We start from the raw sequence: 17,323 nt of genomic DNA, 5'->3' as shown, positions 1-17,323 counted from the left end.
AGTATTGGAGATATCGCGGTATTAGCGGAAGTAAGGTATGAATCTTTCTCTTTTGGTATCATTTAAGGCTTATTTACGGAGATAAATTTATGGAATAATTATGTAGCGAATTCGTTTGTGGAGGAGTTGGAGAAAATATCATGTGGAGTATTTGATGGAATATTTTGGTAGTAATGAGGTTGTTGTGGTTTCTGTTGTTGTTATTGGTTGTTGATTGTTGGTATTGAGAATTCGGGCTAGGCATATAAATAGGGGAGATGCTGTCCGAAATTCGGCAGACATTAAAAGGAATTTATTTAGAGACTTAAGATAAGAGTGTGACAATGAGCCTAATGATAATACGAATGGTTGCCTATGTAGATTATGAGATGACGAACGATCCTAATAAATCGCGCGACAGGAAACAAGTTGGAAAGTCGGAGAGTAAGCTCCAAAGGTATGTTAAGGCTAGTCCCTTTCTTTTAAAGGCATGATTCCTTTCTTATGAATCCAATAGGTGTTTTCCAAATGTTCCATGATCCCTTTATGTGAATCCATAAATGTTTTCCAAGAATATTTTTATTCTCAAAAGCTAGAAATTCATGATTCATAGAGTTCATGATTCAAAGGCATGACTTCTTTCTTGATAATCCATAAATATTTTCCAAAATGTCCCTATTTTCCGAGTCAAAGATTTATGATTCTATAAGCTTTTATGACAACAACAACGGACATGTTTTTACAATATGAATGACGATGTTAAAGATGAGAATGTTTCTATGATGATTATGATGGTGATGATTTTAAATTCTAGAAATTCCAAAGCTTATGATGTTAATACTATTATGAGATTATTGAGACTATTTCATGATTTTCTCGATTTTATTCATTATTGTTGATCTCACCTTATAATAATTGTTCCTTCAAGGTAAGATATAGCGATGATGATGGCTCCATAATATAAATCGGAGGTTACCGACCTTACGTCACTCCGATAGAGTCGTAGCTTTTATTTGGCTCTCATGCATGTTTTATATATATATATGTATGTATTTTACTACACCGAGCCGCGCTATAGTCGGCCGGGTACGCACCTATCGTGCAACCACCGATCGATTGGTACTACACACCGAGTCCCGAAAGGGCGGCACGTTACACACCGAGTCCCGAAAGTAGCCGGACGTTACACACCGAGTCCCGAAAGGGCCGGGTACATTACACACCGAGTCCTGAAAAGGCGGGTACGTTATGATGATGATGTTATTTATATGTATGTAAGAAAAAGTTTTTTTTTAAAAAGTGAGCATGCATGACATCCGCCTTTATGAGGCATCCGGATGTACGTGTTATCTCTCTTATTCCATGTTACCTTCCATATCTATATTATGTTGTTATTCATGCCTTACATACTCAGTACATTATTCGTACTGACGTCCCTTCTTGTGGACGCTGCGTTTCATGCCACGCAGGTGTATACAAATGAGTAGAGGATATTAGTAGAAGATGTTCCAGCTGGATTGGCGAGCTCTATTTCCTTCCGGAGTGTTGCCGAGTCAGAGTATCTATGTTATGGTATCTTGATTTATGTTAGAGACTTTGCAGACAGAGTCACGTGTATAACATGTCAGTCTTGTAAGCGGCTCTGTAAGTCGATGTATCATTATGCATTATGTTACAAATTTCATATGATTACAGATTTTACTTGATTTGAGAAAGACGAAAAGCATGTTTTTGAAAAGCTTTCATTATGCACTCATTTCATGATTTAAGAGTCCAATGAAGATTATGAATATAACGAGAACCAGCGGGTTCGCTCGGCCCTAAGTAAGGGTCGGGTACCCATCATGCCCTATCAAAAGTTGGGGTGTGACATTATCAGGCTCATACCTTGAGGTTGTGGGTTCAAATTCTACCTCTGCAACATCTTAATACATAATTATCCCCTAAACTTGGACCTTAATTCCAAAAAGACATTTGAACTTTGCGGGGGCCCATTACTACCCTAAATAGTTCAAAACTGATATAAATACCTCTTTTTTCGACCAACTCCAATTTTTTTTAAAAAAGATGTTAATCATGCATTAATCCTTGCTTGACACGTGTTAATTTAACTAAAGATACAATCTTTTTTTTGTTTTTCGTTTTTGCTTATACTTTTTTTTTTCTCTCTTTCTTTCTTTTTGAGTTCACCATCCCCCTTGTCTCCCCCACCCCTCCCCCCTCCACGCACATCTTCTTCTCCAGCTAACCCCTTCCCCCATATTCTTCCTTTCTTTCTTTGTTTGTTTCTTTCTTTTGTTCTTTCTTCCTTCTCCTTCTCCTCCTCCTCCTCCTTCTTCTAATTCTAACCTCCCTCCTATCTCTTGGGATACCAAAGGGTAAACCTTTTGCTCAAATGGGTAATCTCCAATGTCCAAGAATACCCATAAACTAATATGTACCAATAAAAATCATAGATCAAAAAAACTAAAGATGACCGATAAAATCAATACCCGTTTTGATATAGGCAATGCACAAATGGATTTATTCCCATATATGTAAGAAGGTTGCTGTTTAATTTCCAAAAAAATCTAAAGACAAAAGCAACTTGTACAAATAAAAGAATTTAACCATTGTTTTGGGGTTCCCCATGCTCTCTAAGAGAGTGCATTAACTCGGTATGCCAGGTGACCAAAAAAGTGGATAATAATATCACTTTAAAGTTGTTTAGTAAGGTAATAGAAACCCGCAATGAGTTTAAGCGTCCTTTAGAAATTAATGTCCAAGTCCTGGAGGTTAATAATGACGCATTTTCTCTTTTGTCAAAACTAATTTAAGCTTGACTTTATCATAGGCGTCCTAGACTCGTAGTCCTACCTGTGCTAATCATTACAAGGATATATGAAAGGGACAAGCTGAAAATAGCACTGATCTTTCTTTTTGCAGTATAGAGATCCGGTAAATCACCATGCACGTGCATATGTCTCCAAAATTTAACCCTTTGCTCCGGCAACACTCAAGATTCTTTCCCCTATTTGAAAAAACATTCCCCTTTTCGATTTGTAGAAAAAGGTGTTACCCTTTCTTTAATTATTTAAAATAAAATTAATAATCTTAGATATCTTATTTTATTTTTAATATAATAAATTTTACTATATGAATATTTAAGCAAATGGAAGCATGACATAAAAGCGTATAGAAAGATGGCCTAGATGTCATCCGTTTCGAAGACCAAAGGCCCTAGCTTCTGCGGATCATTTCTTTGAGAAAAATATTCATTCTGTAACACGTGTATCTGATTACGGATTCCAATAAAACAAATTTATAAACTAACATAAGTCTTGAATATATGTATCAATATGAATAATTTCGTTAAAAAAAAGGAAATTTCTGCCAATATGTATTAAAGGATTGCATTACTTTTAGATTTTTTTTTTTTTTTTAATGCGCTACACAATTCTTCCATCTGATGATCAGTACGTGGGACCCGAGTGATCAAAAAAATCTCATTTCAAATCACTTTTTTCTTCTACATATATGGAAGGGTCCAATGAGAAGAAATCACACTAGGAGGGTATAGTAATACTACGCTATCCAGCAAAATTTGTACTTATTCTGAATTTCTTCTTCCTTTTTCAGCTGCTAGTAGATGATCTTTTATAAATTATTAGTACTACTATACATAATATCTCAACATGCATATTATCATAACTAACAAATTTTTTTTCGCAATTTATTAGTTATAGAATTTGTGTGTCGCTAATTCTTGTTTCTTTTTTAATAGTGAAGACGGATAATCAGGAGATGATGGTTAGAGTTTTGGCATCATTCTTCACGCTGATTCTTGCATTCTTGCAACTTAAGTATCAAGGCAATCAACAGACTCCGTTTCAGACACACCCGGGGATCATGCTAGTTGGAGTAAGCTCTTTGATATTTTGCTGGTTGTTATTCGGAATCAAGCTGAAATCTCCGCTATTTATCAGATTTACCTTTGTTTTGTTCCATTTAATATGGAATTCTTTGGTTCCCTGTCGATGGCGAGCACCGCCTCTTTTCTGTTCCCGGACTCTATCCGGGCAGTTGTGTATTTCTTGGGACTTCTTTTCCCGGCAGGGATCGTCTTGTATTGGATCATTAACAAGTTGGAAGAAACACATTTTGCCGAGACTAAGTTTTGGATAACAAGTTTAGACCCTGTTTTATGCTTTATGAGGAGGATAATGAACATGGGATTTCATCCGGTGGAACATATACTTCCTGTGTAAAACAAAAAGAGCTTATTATATGGTTCATGTCTTTTTTTTTTTTTTTCCAGAGTACTACTTCTTCTCTTGTAGGGTGAGTATTAGCTACCGGTTCGGATGAACTTAGTAACTTTTGTTTAGATTCTGTATTTATATTAGGAAATTCATTAAATATGTATAAATATTTAGTTGCAAACCTAGTAACTATGACAAACTATGAGTTCAAGGGCAAATTCAGAACCCATAAACTCTAAATTCTGGCTTTGCTCTGGTTAGAGTATCGCTTTCATACGACAACTCATTGTTTCAAATCCAATAGTAGCTAGTTATTCCATTTTTTGTGGCGGTGTTGGAATTAATTTCAAGAGTCAAATGAATTCTTTTAATTAAGGAAATTGTTCAATAACACTACACATATCTTTAACCAAGTAAATGCCGATGTTTAAGGGAGATAAATCAAGTAGCAGATTTTATTGCAAAGAACCTTTCCAGTTGGATTGGTGGCAACTTTCAAGAAGGGGAGGAGTTAGCTCAATGGGGGAGAACCCATTAACTTTGTTGCAGATAGTATACCTAGCTAAATCCCTTATCTCTATACGGGGAAAGAAAGAACTCTGTCAAATTAAAGACGTGAGAGAAAGTCGAACTTCTCCCTCTCTAGGGTTCCTATTTATTGATTACAAAACCTGATCTAGTACTCTCCTTAGAAGAAAATTAACGATCAATATGATCTCCTCCGATCCATAGAAGCAACAATAAATAAACTAATGGAAGCTAGCTACATTCCAAACAAATACTCCATGATAACACCAACTTATACATTGATGAAAGGACGCCAGCCCCAGAATCTATGGACATAAACACTATTTGCTGTACAAATTAAACAATGATAATTATTTATTTAGTGATGGCAGAATTATAGAAGAAGTCTGTGTTTGGATTGTTCAAGATCATATAATCATAAGACAATTGATCCCATCATCAATCGATGTAGGAGAGACAACATCTCTGTGCGCTTAGACAGAACAATTGGAGCACGGACAATATAATATCGAAGCCCAACATCAGATGTACAAATATTCGAAATGGTCTGAATCTGATACTGTGATAAGAAATAGACATTGGCCTAACCTTTTTTTTCTTTCCAAAGGGCCTCTAAGTTTCATGATTGAAACTTAAATGGGGTGTTATATTGATATAGCCAAAACATAGAGTTGTTCTCAGAAGTTGATAGAAAATATGAAAGATCTACTTCTCATTAGTAAACTAAAACAACAAAAATTCAACCAGAATCTAAACTATAGCAACCCTTCTTTGGTTTGAATCGAAAATTTGGCCAATGTTTCTGATCCTTCTTCAGTAGTGTTATAACTCCATTAGGTAGAGAAACAACATCGTTGAAGTGGAATTGGTCTTCATCTGCTCCCCTCTTTTAGCAAGAAGATCAGTTAGTGCATTCTCTTCCCTATAACAATGTTGAAACTTATAGTTCGCCTGTTGTGCTATCTGCCAGATTTGTGCAAAGATATCCACAACATCCCATGAACATTCAAATTCCTTCCTAGCCATCTTGATAGAAACCAGAGAATCAGATTCAATGACATTGGCCCTAACTTAATTAACACCAAAAGCTAGCATATGAGGTGATGATTGTCCAAAACCGTATATATAAAGAGATAGTAGCTAAGGCATTCATTATCAACCGATGTGGGACACTCAAAGCCCCACATGTCCAAGGTTGAACATTTGGAGCGTGGACATTAATATAAGTTCGGGGCCCAACACACCCCCCTTCCCCCCTCCTCGCACACTCAGGGCTGGACATTTGGAGCATGGATAATATAAGATCGAGGCCTAACATTAGATAAACAAATGATTATGATAGGTCTACCATGATAAGGAATGAACTTTGTCCCAAACTTAACCCCAAAAGCTAGCTCATAATGTGAAAATTGTTCAAGATCATATAAAGAGATAATTAATCTCATCACCAACCGACGTGGGAGACTGATCAAAAACCATGTTTTAGCTGGATGTTAACTTAAGCCTCTTATGAAAGTCGGTATCTTACTTTCAAAAGAGAGTCTCTCGACGTGGCGAGGTACACCTAACTTCATAATTGGGCTAGTCACTGGCTAGAGGGTGACTGACTTACCGGTGGGAAAGGAGAATGTTGTGTGAAAAGGACTAAGAATGAGGAGCAGGAGCTAAATTTAGGAGTGGATTGAAAGTGAGGAAAATATTAGAGATTATGAGTTAGGAATAGATCAGAGAAACTAAAAAGAGAATGAATAATTGAGAGTAATTTGTTCTTTGATTGACTGTTGACTCATTCCCTTTTGGACGTTTTTTGTAGAGTTAACTTATACTTTTATTTAATAGTACTATATGTGTCTCTTAATTTGGTTAATATTAATGAGTAAGAAGACAAAATGACATGCATTAAATTGGCATCTTCTCCAATAAGTTTCTTTTAGTAGTTCACTATTTACTCAGACTAACCTAAAAAGAAGGTAGCACGCCTCGTTGACGTGCTTTTTTGAGAATGATTTGTTTAACTTTTTAATTTTTAATAGAGCTATAGATGCCAGAAATTCCTTAAAGCAAGGACACAAGAAGTCCATCGATTTGACATCTTTGTTAAATTTCCTTTTAATTTCTCTATGAAGTTTCATGTAAATAAGGTAATTAAAGTATATCCAATTACTTTAATATGATATAATATAGTTTAAATTATAATTGTAACTAATATAATTTAATGATCCTATGTGAATTTTATCCTATTTAATTAGAGGATTACTAATATATAGAAATGACAGTTGGGGAGGATGAACAAGGGCAATATTGTAATTTTCATGTTTTATTTGGGGCAAATTTGAAACTGAAGCACTCTGCTTTGTATATAAGATCTTCTTTATTCTTCCCATAAATTCTAGAATCTATTCTATCAAAAAGATCTATTCTCTCTTTGGCTTCTACTTATCTACTTCTACCTTCGTTATTGCTCCCAAATTCTGGCCACCGTCTTAAATTGCTGAGCTACAGTAAGTTTTTCTTCTTCTTTTTCCACTCTTTTTTTTTCAATGTGTCCAATTCTTGGAAATGGAATAGCTATTTTCATTCTTTTTTGGATTTTTAGGTGTGCATATCAACAATTGTATCTGAATTGCACATGCATGTTTGAAAATAGAATCAAATTTGTGTATGTCTTAATTTTTCTGTTCTTTTGGGTTGTTCCTTCAAGAATTTTCTATATACATGTCAATTATTTTATTTACCTGCTCATACATGTTAGGAGATAGTTACTTATGTTAGGAGATAGTTACTTGGGCGAGAGCTGGTAAGAAGTAGTGCAAATTTGTGTCTTCCCGTGATAGATGTATAGATTACCTTTTATCTCTATAATGTGCATTCTATTCATGTTTATTGTTATTTCATTTCTAACAAGTCTAGAAAGTCGAGTAAAGAGTTGAATCATGGTTCCAAGAAAAGATTAGTTGATTTGAAGAGTTGCCAGTTTCTTATTATGGGCAAGAAAAGGAGATCGAATGGTAGTCTAAAATGCACAAAGGTTGCGCTACTATTGTGTTTGAAGGAAGCTAATGCTCTACAGGGTGATGATTAGGAGTGTGGTAGATTCACATTTGCTTTATGGGTTTCTTTGATTTAATTTCTATTCCAAATGTGGCGATTTAGCTTTGCACAATGTGTTTGATATAATTCCTGAGAGAGATGTTGGTATGCGTTACTTAACAGCTATACGCAGGTATCAAAACACCATGGAACAATAAAACAAGATCAATTGCTTTTTCCGATATATATGGGAAACAAATTACAAGTTCATTTTGGTAGCACAGTCAGGAATTCAAGATCAAAAAATGAGCTAGAAATACTTAGCACCCTTACTCTTTAGGAAGATTGTTTTTAGTTAGACATATAACATACAAGATATTTTTACCCCATTGTGTAGATATGCATATATTATATTTTCTATTACTGAAAAGAAAATCAGCAGACGGTTTGATTAAAATACTGATGCCTACATTTTTTTCCAGTTATATATGAAGTGAAATAAAATAAATGCTACTATAAAATAGTTTCTCGAAATCATACCACAGATGCAAAGATGGAATGAGTAATTGTGCCGATGGGCTTTCAGGTACTCTTAACGAATAATCAGGTAGAAAAAAGAATAGCTAGCTTTAGGTACAAGTGTATTTGGACTACCTGACATAGAAACCAACCACACAGGTGCACGTAGTACATTGATAGTGGACATGAACTACTATAAACTTGGAACCCCTCTTGAACTTGACATGGCCACCAAAAGCAGAACAAGGCCGAGCATGGCCAAGATTAGGGTCGAGATAGACTTGCTTAAAACTCTTCCGGATAAAATATGGATTGGTATGGAATATGAGAATGCCCCTCTTAAAGGCTTCTACCAAAAGGTTGAATACGAGGGAATCCCCAAGTATTGCAAACATTGTCGGAAGCTGGGTCATGTGTTAGCTAACTGCAGGGTCCTTGAAAGGAAATAGGCTGCTCAAACCAAAAATGAGGATGCTAATGTGGGCAACAATATCGGTGTAAAGCAATCCAACCGAGATGAAAATGTTAACAAGGTCCAGCCTGTGACACAAAATATCAACAACAACACAAATACTGTCTCTAACCACAAGGAGGGGGATCAACAAAGAGACAAGAACACCAAATGTGAAGCGGAACAGAGTGCCCAGGTAGTTTCCTCTGATGCAAAACCTGAAAAGAGGAAAAAAATAGACAAAAAGAGTATGCCCACCAGAAAACCTAGTGTTCTTCTGAAGATTATTCAGTCGACTAAAAAGAAGAACAAAAAGAGGAAGGCTCGGAAGATCCAAGAACAAGGTCAATCCAGCAAAGAACAGAATGAAGCTTGGAATTCTAAGTCACACTCCATCACTGATGCTAAAGACACGGCTGTATATTAGGGTCCTTGTCTCAATGATGGTAGAACCAGTGATCAAGACAGCCCTAATAATATTGTGCAGGTATCAAGCAATATGCAGGCTATACAATAAGGAGATAACGAACACCTTGGAATACAGACCACACAACTAGAAGGGGAATCTGCCAGGGTCCCTCCCGATATAAGGAACCTACCAGCTATTAACCTTGTTGTGGATCTTAATGCTGGACCAATTTTTAATGATGTTACGGAGGAGGATACCCTTCAGGGTCCTCGGAAGAATGGAAACAACAAGAAGGATCTATAACAAAAGGAATCACAACAAATACATTTTCAGCAGCAGATTGAAGTTACCTCTCCTAGCAGAGTGGTTGTCATGATACCGGAAGATCAGCTCCAAACTGCAGCAACAGACAAAGACAACAACGATGGTTTTTCCCCTGTAGTGAAAAGCAAGTCCAAGCAGAAAAAGAACAACAAGAAGAACAAAGGCAAACATAACTCCTCCAAGAAAGGAGGAAGCACAAACTGACCCCCTTATGTTTCTATGATCAGTTTCATTTTCTGAAACATCAGAGGGGTTAAGTCCAAGAAAGGCATACAAAGACTAAAAAAACTCATTTATATCAACAAAGTGGATCTCACGGTTATTATGGAGCCCTTTGTTAGCATGAACAAAATCAACAAATACATGAAGTATCTAGGATATCAACATTGTATTTCCAATCCGAATGGCCAAATATGGATATTTTGGAATAGCGATCACCAAACCGTGGTGGTTGATAGCACTGACCAGCAAATTACGATTAAAAAGTTCTACAGTCCTTTAAATTGTGATATGTTTATCACTGCTATGTATGCTAAATACACCTCAAGTGAAAGACAAGATTTGTGGGCTGACCTTATCAATGTTCATCATAAGATTCAAGGTCCTTGGTGCATTGGAGGCGACTTCAATCTTATTCTGGATCCAGACGAGAAACTAGGTGGTAAACCTCACAGGATGGGTAACAGCTTTGAATTTAGCACCTGCATGAACGCTTGTGGGGTCACTGATCTTGGCTTCGTAGGTCCAAAATTCACTTGGTGTAATAACAGAAAACCAAGGACAAGAATTTGGAAGCGTCTTGACAGAATGTTTATCAATGACGAATGGGCCCAGACCTTTCAAAGACAATCGGGTGAGGCATCTTGTGAGGACAGGGTCAGACCATAGACCCCTTCTTACTACATGCCATAATTATCTCGAAGGAGGTACAAAATATTTTAAATTCTTGGATTTTTGGGCTGACCAACCTACATTCACTCAGCTAGTACAGCAGTCCTAGAACACCAACATCATTGGCAATCCCATGTGGAGACTTCAGTCCAAGTTGAAAATTCTTAGTAAGAATCTCAGTACTTGGTCTAAAGAGGTTGTGGGCAACGTATATGACCAAGTAAAAGACTGGGAGGATAAGATGCATCATTTGGAAGAACATGATATTAACCAAAACAGTGAACTGTCCAGAGAAGAGCTTAACAAAGGGTAGGCTGAATACACTAGATGGATGGGTCTCCAAGAGTCCTTACTTAAGCAGAAATCTCAAGTTAACTGGTGTTACACCTCGGCAATTTCGTGACTTTGCGTCGTGAATGGACTGACGTCGGTTTTGACATTTACCTTCACGACTACAAGAGGGTGATTGGCAGCCTTAATGTATACAAGATAAGATTTTTAAGTCATAGGACTTGGTGAAACTAGGTTCGTCATGGAAGCGAAGTATACTTTATGTTTGGGAAAGATTTCATGGGTGTTGAATTAACGAACATTTAGTAAGGTCTTGAGGATGAGGTATAATGTCCATTAGATCGTTAAAGATGCATTACACGAGTACCAAGAAGGTTCCATAAGGATTCGAGATCAAACGAAGCGATGAGAACGAAATCGGAAAAATTGGGGATTATACGGTCATATATACGGACCGTATACCTGGCCATAGAACCCTTCCAGTGAAGGGTGGTTCTACGAGGAAACATACGGTCCAATGTACGGACTGTATAAATTGTACAGTCCGTATATTGAACCGTATATAGGGGTGGGCGTTCGGTATTCGGTTCGGTATTTTTGAAGTTCGGGATCGGTAATTCGGTATTCGGTAATTGAAAATAGATACCAAATACCGAACTTTCAAACTTCGGTTCGGTAATTCGGTAATCGGTAAATTAAACTTCGGTTCGGTACGGTATTCGGTAATACCATATTGAAGTCGAAGTCCACTGTATTACATCACAGGAACTTCACTGCTTAAGGTGTCAAACAAGAAATTGATTAGGTTGAAGCCTTCATATACACACAATTTCATTAGGATATCAGAGGCAAGTACATTAACTGTCTTCTTTAGCAATGCCATAAACAGCTGAAAGAACAGAAATACAACTATCCTTGTGGTGAAAGCACGTTTCATTGTACAGACTTCCATTACATTTGTTCTTTAGGAAGTATAGGGGGAGTGAGTAGATTCATTTCTCCTCCACCAATGAGCTAATCTAATAAATAATTAACTTTCGGTAGAAGAGCCCAAACAATAAGCATTCAAGGATATATGGCTAACTCCTGCATTTTCATATTTTCTTTTGTTATTTCCTCTATCGGTGATGCTTTCCTTTCCAAAATACTCAACTCCTCTTGAACCTGAAAATCACCACACAGATCAATGTATTAAGTTTTCCTAATACTAATAACCAGACAATACAGCAATATAAGAAACGATATGAGAACAGACAGGTCTAACAAATCATGCTGGAATTTAAACATTTAACTTCAACTACTTGTGAAGAGGTTCTAACGAAGCAGAAAATAAAACTACCAGATATTAAACATGGAGGACAGGAACGGAAACTAAAACAAAAGAAAAATACTAAAGACCACATCGAAATCAAAACAGGATTGAAAAGCAGACGAAATGCTAAATTACATAGCAAAAACTACTTATCTAGTTTAAACGAAATTAAAACTAATCTCCGCTAAATCGAAAATACACAAAACTAAATAAAAGCATTAAAGACAAGGAAGAAAATTACCTCCAGAATGATTCCTAAGGGCAGCCGCAGTGATCAGTGATCACAAGCGACCGATGATCGTCGATGATCACAAGCGACCGCGATGATCGGTGATCCGCGACCGCTGCTGATGATCGGTGATCACAAGCGGCGACAGAAAGGAAACAAATGGCAAGAAGGATTTAAAATGAAAAATGAAAATTCATAGCCTTATACCTGAGGCATCTTGCGATTACAAATCAAGAACGAGGGAATCTTTTGAGCTATCAGCCATATCTAAAAAGAATTTAAAATGTGTCAACAATTAAACTAAGTAAAAAAATATAAAAATAAAATACAAAAACCGAAAAACATACCAAGTTCAAGTTTCATAAGATCATTAAAATCTTCTTCAACCTTTATGGGATAAGGCTCATTTTGACGCCAATCTTGAAGACAAATAACGACTTGCACCAATTTCGGAGTCAAAGAACTCCTAAACGAATCAAGAATACGGCCCCGTGCTAAAGGCACATTCCGATGCCACACTAGAAATTGGAATTGCCAACACATCACGAGCCATCTCGGAAAGAATTTTATATCTAGGAGAATGAGCTTTCCACCATGACAAGATATCAAAATTGTCCTCGTCATCATTAAAACTCTAGTTCTTCACTAAGATACTTTTCCAACTCGACTTACCACCCAAACAGCACTCATCTTGTTTGTTCCTCTTCATTTGGATCCTATTTCTCACTTTTGTTGATTTTGTGCTAGTGTTAGTGCTAGATGAATCCGATGTCGACGATAAATCGAGAGAGAGAGAAAGATGAGCGTCGAGATGCATTAGAGAATTTTGCTACATACTCTTCAAACATAGATTTCATGTAAGTCACCACTTCATTTTTTATTTCACTCCTTTTCATCTCCAAACATATCCTCAAGTGCGTCGCAACATACTCGAAGTTTGTTACGAGGATCTAAGATAGAGGCAATAAAAAGCACTTTATTCATTTTTTCAGGAGCACCCCAATACTTGACAAACTTTTCTTGCATTTTTTCTCCCATTTTTGCCAAAGAAGGATCATCGTCTTCCATACACTCTCTCAAATGATTGTGAAGCTCAACTATATCTTCAAAGTGACCATTAGAAGTGACGTAGAGTGAACCTGAAACCTTCTCAGTTAGATCATAAAACCTTTTAAGAAATATTACCATATTTCTCACCTTTTGCCAATCATCACTTTCAAGTACACCTGCAATACTTCCATCTTCACAAACATGAGTAGCAAGATAAGTTGACAATCCAAGATCTTCAAGATCAAACCTATCAAATGCACTCTCAAAATGTTGTGCGGCATCCAACATTAAGTAGGTCGAATTCCACCGGGTTGAAACATCTAAACATAATGACTTCTTACTGTCTATGTTTTTTAGTTCACAACATTCCGCAAATTTTCTAATCCTTGCTGGCGATTGTCTAACATATTTCACCATTTGCCTAACACGTTTGATAGATGGACCAACTTCTTTCATGCCGTCTTGCACATAAGATTCAAAATGTGAGCCATACATCTCACGTGAAGATGGTTACCACATTTCATGTTAGATCCCAATTAACCATTTGTTTGTGTAACTCTTTCACCATGACATCATTAGAAGAAGCATTATCTACGGTTATAGTGATTATTTTCTCCAATTTCCAATCAAGCAAACACTTACTAATACAACGGGCCATTTCGTCACCCTTATGACTAGTAACAACTTTGAAAGTTTAAAATTCGTTTATGCAAGAGCCAATCACTATCAATAAAGTGTCTTGTCAAACACATATAATTTATTCTTCGTATAGAAGTCCATGTATGTGTGGTTAGACAAACTCTCGGTGATGTTTCTTTCAAATACTTCATAAACTTTTGTCTCTCTTCACCAAAAACTACATAACAATCCTAATCAACCTGTTCTACGGGAGGGAACTCGGAATAAAGGTTGGGTTTTTTTCATAAACTTCTTAAAACCTTCCTTTTCAACAAAACGAAAAGGAAGCTCATCAAGGATTAACATCTCAACTAAAGCCCTCCGAGATACCTCTTGATCAAAAGTCCAAGTTGCCCCATCACCCGTTTCACCTTCTAATGGAAAGTTTAAATTTGATTGTTTGTACTTAGAATTGGAAGTGTTAACTTTATTTGGATTTTTAGAACAAGTTTTCAAATGTTTATTCGGTCCATTTGTTCCATTTTTAGTTGCATCAACTAAGAGAACTTTACCACAATACTTGCTTTGCTTTATTAATTCCATCTTCTATGAGCTTATCATAATGCGGCCAGCGGCAATGATCTTGGTTCTATAGCTTTCTCTTCACGATCCTTGGATGTTGTTCAACTTCCGGTGTTGAATCAAGAGACTCAGTAAGAGGTGTGCTTGCACTAACATTGGCTGTTCGACTTGTTTCATCTTCCATCTAAACATAAAAGAGATTACAAAAGACATAAATTGCAAGGCTTAACAGAATAACTTATTTTCTTTAACAAATATCTTTCTTTCTTTCTCTCTCAAATACTACTGCTATGGATACTATCCATTTATATCTTTCTCTCCCAAAAACAACAACAACGAAACATTGGAAGTGTAAAACAAAATCAAAAAAATACAATACGGAAGCTATTAAAGAAGCTTAAATTAGTGAATCTCACCATACGGAGGCAGGAATGTGAGCTGGTCAGAAACTAGTAATCGACTTCAAACGTTGTCGTTCACGCAAACAATGCCCGAGCGCCTATGCCAAGGGGTGTTCGGGTCGGGTTAAGGGGTTTTTGGAGGCTGAGATGATACAGTTTTTGGAGGCTGAGATGAAACAGGTCGGGTTAAGGGGTTAGGGATGAAGGTGAAGTGATCGATGACGATGATGAGACGATGAGACGATGTTGATTACTTAGGGATGAATAGGAACTGATCGATGACGACGATGAAGGATTGAAGGTGAAGTGTTACTGTGTTAGGGACTTAGGGTCTTAGCCTCTTAGGGATTTTTAGTTACGGATCTGGGCCATTTGGCTGTTGGATTTCCAGATTTGGGCTATTAGCTATTGGATTTCCAGACTTGAAATGTTTTACAATGGGCACAAGGCTTTAGCCCCTTACTCCTGTACAGTATTGTTGGTAATTTAATTTGGTATTCGGTGTTCACCCAAGATACGGAAACATTATAATTGTAAAATGCAAGATACCGAAATCGAAATTCTAAATTTTATATTTCGGTACCGAATACCGAGGCAAGATTACCGAATACTTTTGAGTAGTTGAAGAACTCGTATTAGGAATAAATATGGAATGTGAGCTTAAGTATGCAAATAATGGTATGTTGGTCTGAAAGGTAGTTGAGTTATGATTCATGGTAAAATATGAGTATAATCTTGGCATGAACGGTACTAATGATGTTAAGGAAGCGTTATGTGAATGATAAGCATGATGTTACATTATAGTTGTGGTTATGCAAGATCTTGGAGATGAATTTGGAAATTGAGTAACATCTAGCCAAGGGAATTTACGTGTTATGATATTATGGGCGTTGCTATGATGTTTGGGAGTTGTTTTATTAGATGAGGGAAAGTTGTCGAAACAAAGGAAATACTGCCCAATTTTCGTTAGCCTTAGTCGCTTTAGTATTAAGCTTAAGCATACTTCCAATAATCTAACCTTCGTACGAACTCCTTTGTATGTAGAATTATAAGCCGGAAAGAGAGCTCTTAGTTGACATCGTTAAGGAGATACAAAGGTATGTAAGGCTATCCCCTTTCCTTCAAGGCATGACTCTTGTTCATAATTTCTTCCTTATACTTCCATGACCTTCTTACATCCCTAAAGATGAAGTTTGAAGAACTTTGAGAACTTTTTACGAGATACGCTCCATAACGGTAAAGATGACAATGATGACTTCATGATGAAAATATTTCTATGCTTATGGTTTCATTGATACTATTCTTTCTTGTTGTCTCACCTCAAAATACTAGTTCCTTCAAGGTGAGACTTAATGGTGAGGATGACGCCATAATATAATCGGAGGTTCACGACCTTACGTCACTCCGATAAAGCGTACTTTTATTTGGGCTCACATGCTCACGTTTATTATATGTATATTATATATATATATATATATATATATATATATATAGGGGACATGGGGAAAGGTGAGGCGCTATAGACGCATAGCCACCTGATCAGCTGGTATCTTATGATATCATCCCGGACGCGGGATATATGGGTAATGGATCGGGCCGTTCGTTCCACGACAATATATTGATATATGATGATATGTGGATCGGGCTACACGTTCCGCAGCAATATTTGATATGATGATATTTACTTTATAAGCTTTCATGCATGACTCCGCCTTAATAGGCAAGTAGTCACCGGTTATCTTCTTACCTTTTACTCTCTTGTTTCCTTATTATGTTATAATGCATGCCTTGCATACTCAGTCCATTACTCGTACTGACGTCCTCTTCTTTCGGACACTGTGTTCATGCCCACAGGTAGACAGGGAGACGACCCAGCTTCCTAGGAGCCAGATCAGTTTGCACAGGAGCACTTCCATAGACCGAAGGTGCAGTCTTTGATACATTCTTTTGTGTATATACTTGGACATGGCGGGGTCCTGTCCCGTCTTCATGACTTCAGAGTTTCAGTTAGAGGCTCGTAGACACTCATGTGTGGGTAGTGGATGTTATGTGACCCTTATTGCATATTATGTATATTATTCTTCTGCTGCCGCAAGGGCTTATGTAAATATATGTATGTGAACATGTTTTATGGAGTTTATATGTGTACAGGTTGAGACGATAGTAGTATGATGTGTGGTGCTCGGTAGTCAGCTCCGAGTGCCCGTCATGGCCCACTAGGCGGGTCGTGACACTGACAATGCGAAAATATTACACTACCAGTGTAATTTAGCCAGTTGGAGGTTACTAATTTCTTACCATCTTTGTTTAAGTTACCAACTCAAGTTTAATAATTTGCTTTTACATATCCTTATAGTGTAAAATCAGTGGACAAAAACTAAAACCCATTGTGTAAAATCAGTCTTCAGAATTTAGGATATAATAGTTTCTACTTATTTGGCTGACATGCTACGTAATCCTAATTTACT

At 36.9% G+C, this 17,323-nt stretch overlaps 1 long non-coding RNA gene across 1 annotated transcript; it reads right to left on the bottom strand.

Annotated features, from left to right (window-relative positions):
• Positions 1-11,228: 11,228 nt before the first annotated feature.
• On the bottom strand, positions 11,229-12,809 carry LOC132031106 (uncharacterized). Its single transcript, XR_009408164.1, has 3 exons — positions 12,552-12,809; positions 12,412-12,471; positions 11,229-11,827 (listed from the first exon to the last, which is right to left on the bottom strand). It is a non-coding gene; the product is annotated as an uncharacterized LOC132031106 (long non-coding RNA).
• Between the last annotated feature and the right edge of the window lie 4,514 nt (positions 12,810-17,323).

The sequence above is a fragment of the Lycium ferocissimum genome, chromosome 1, assembly GCF_029784015.1.
Source record: "Lycium ferocissimum isolate CSIRO_LF1 chromosome 1, AGI_CSIRO_Lferr_CH_V1, whole genome shotgun sequence".
Classification (NCBI taxonomy): Eukaryota; Viridiplantae; Streptophyta; class Magnoliopsida; order Solanales; family Solanaceae; genus Lycium; species Lycium ferocissimum.
The sequence above is the reverse complement of the archived record's forward strand: the minus strand, read 5'-3'. Positions and strand labels throughout refer to the sequence as shown.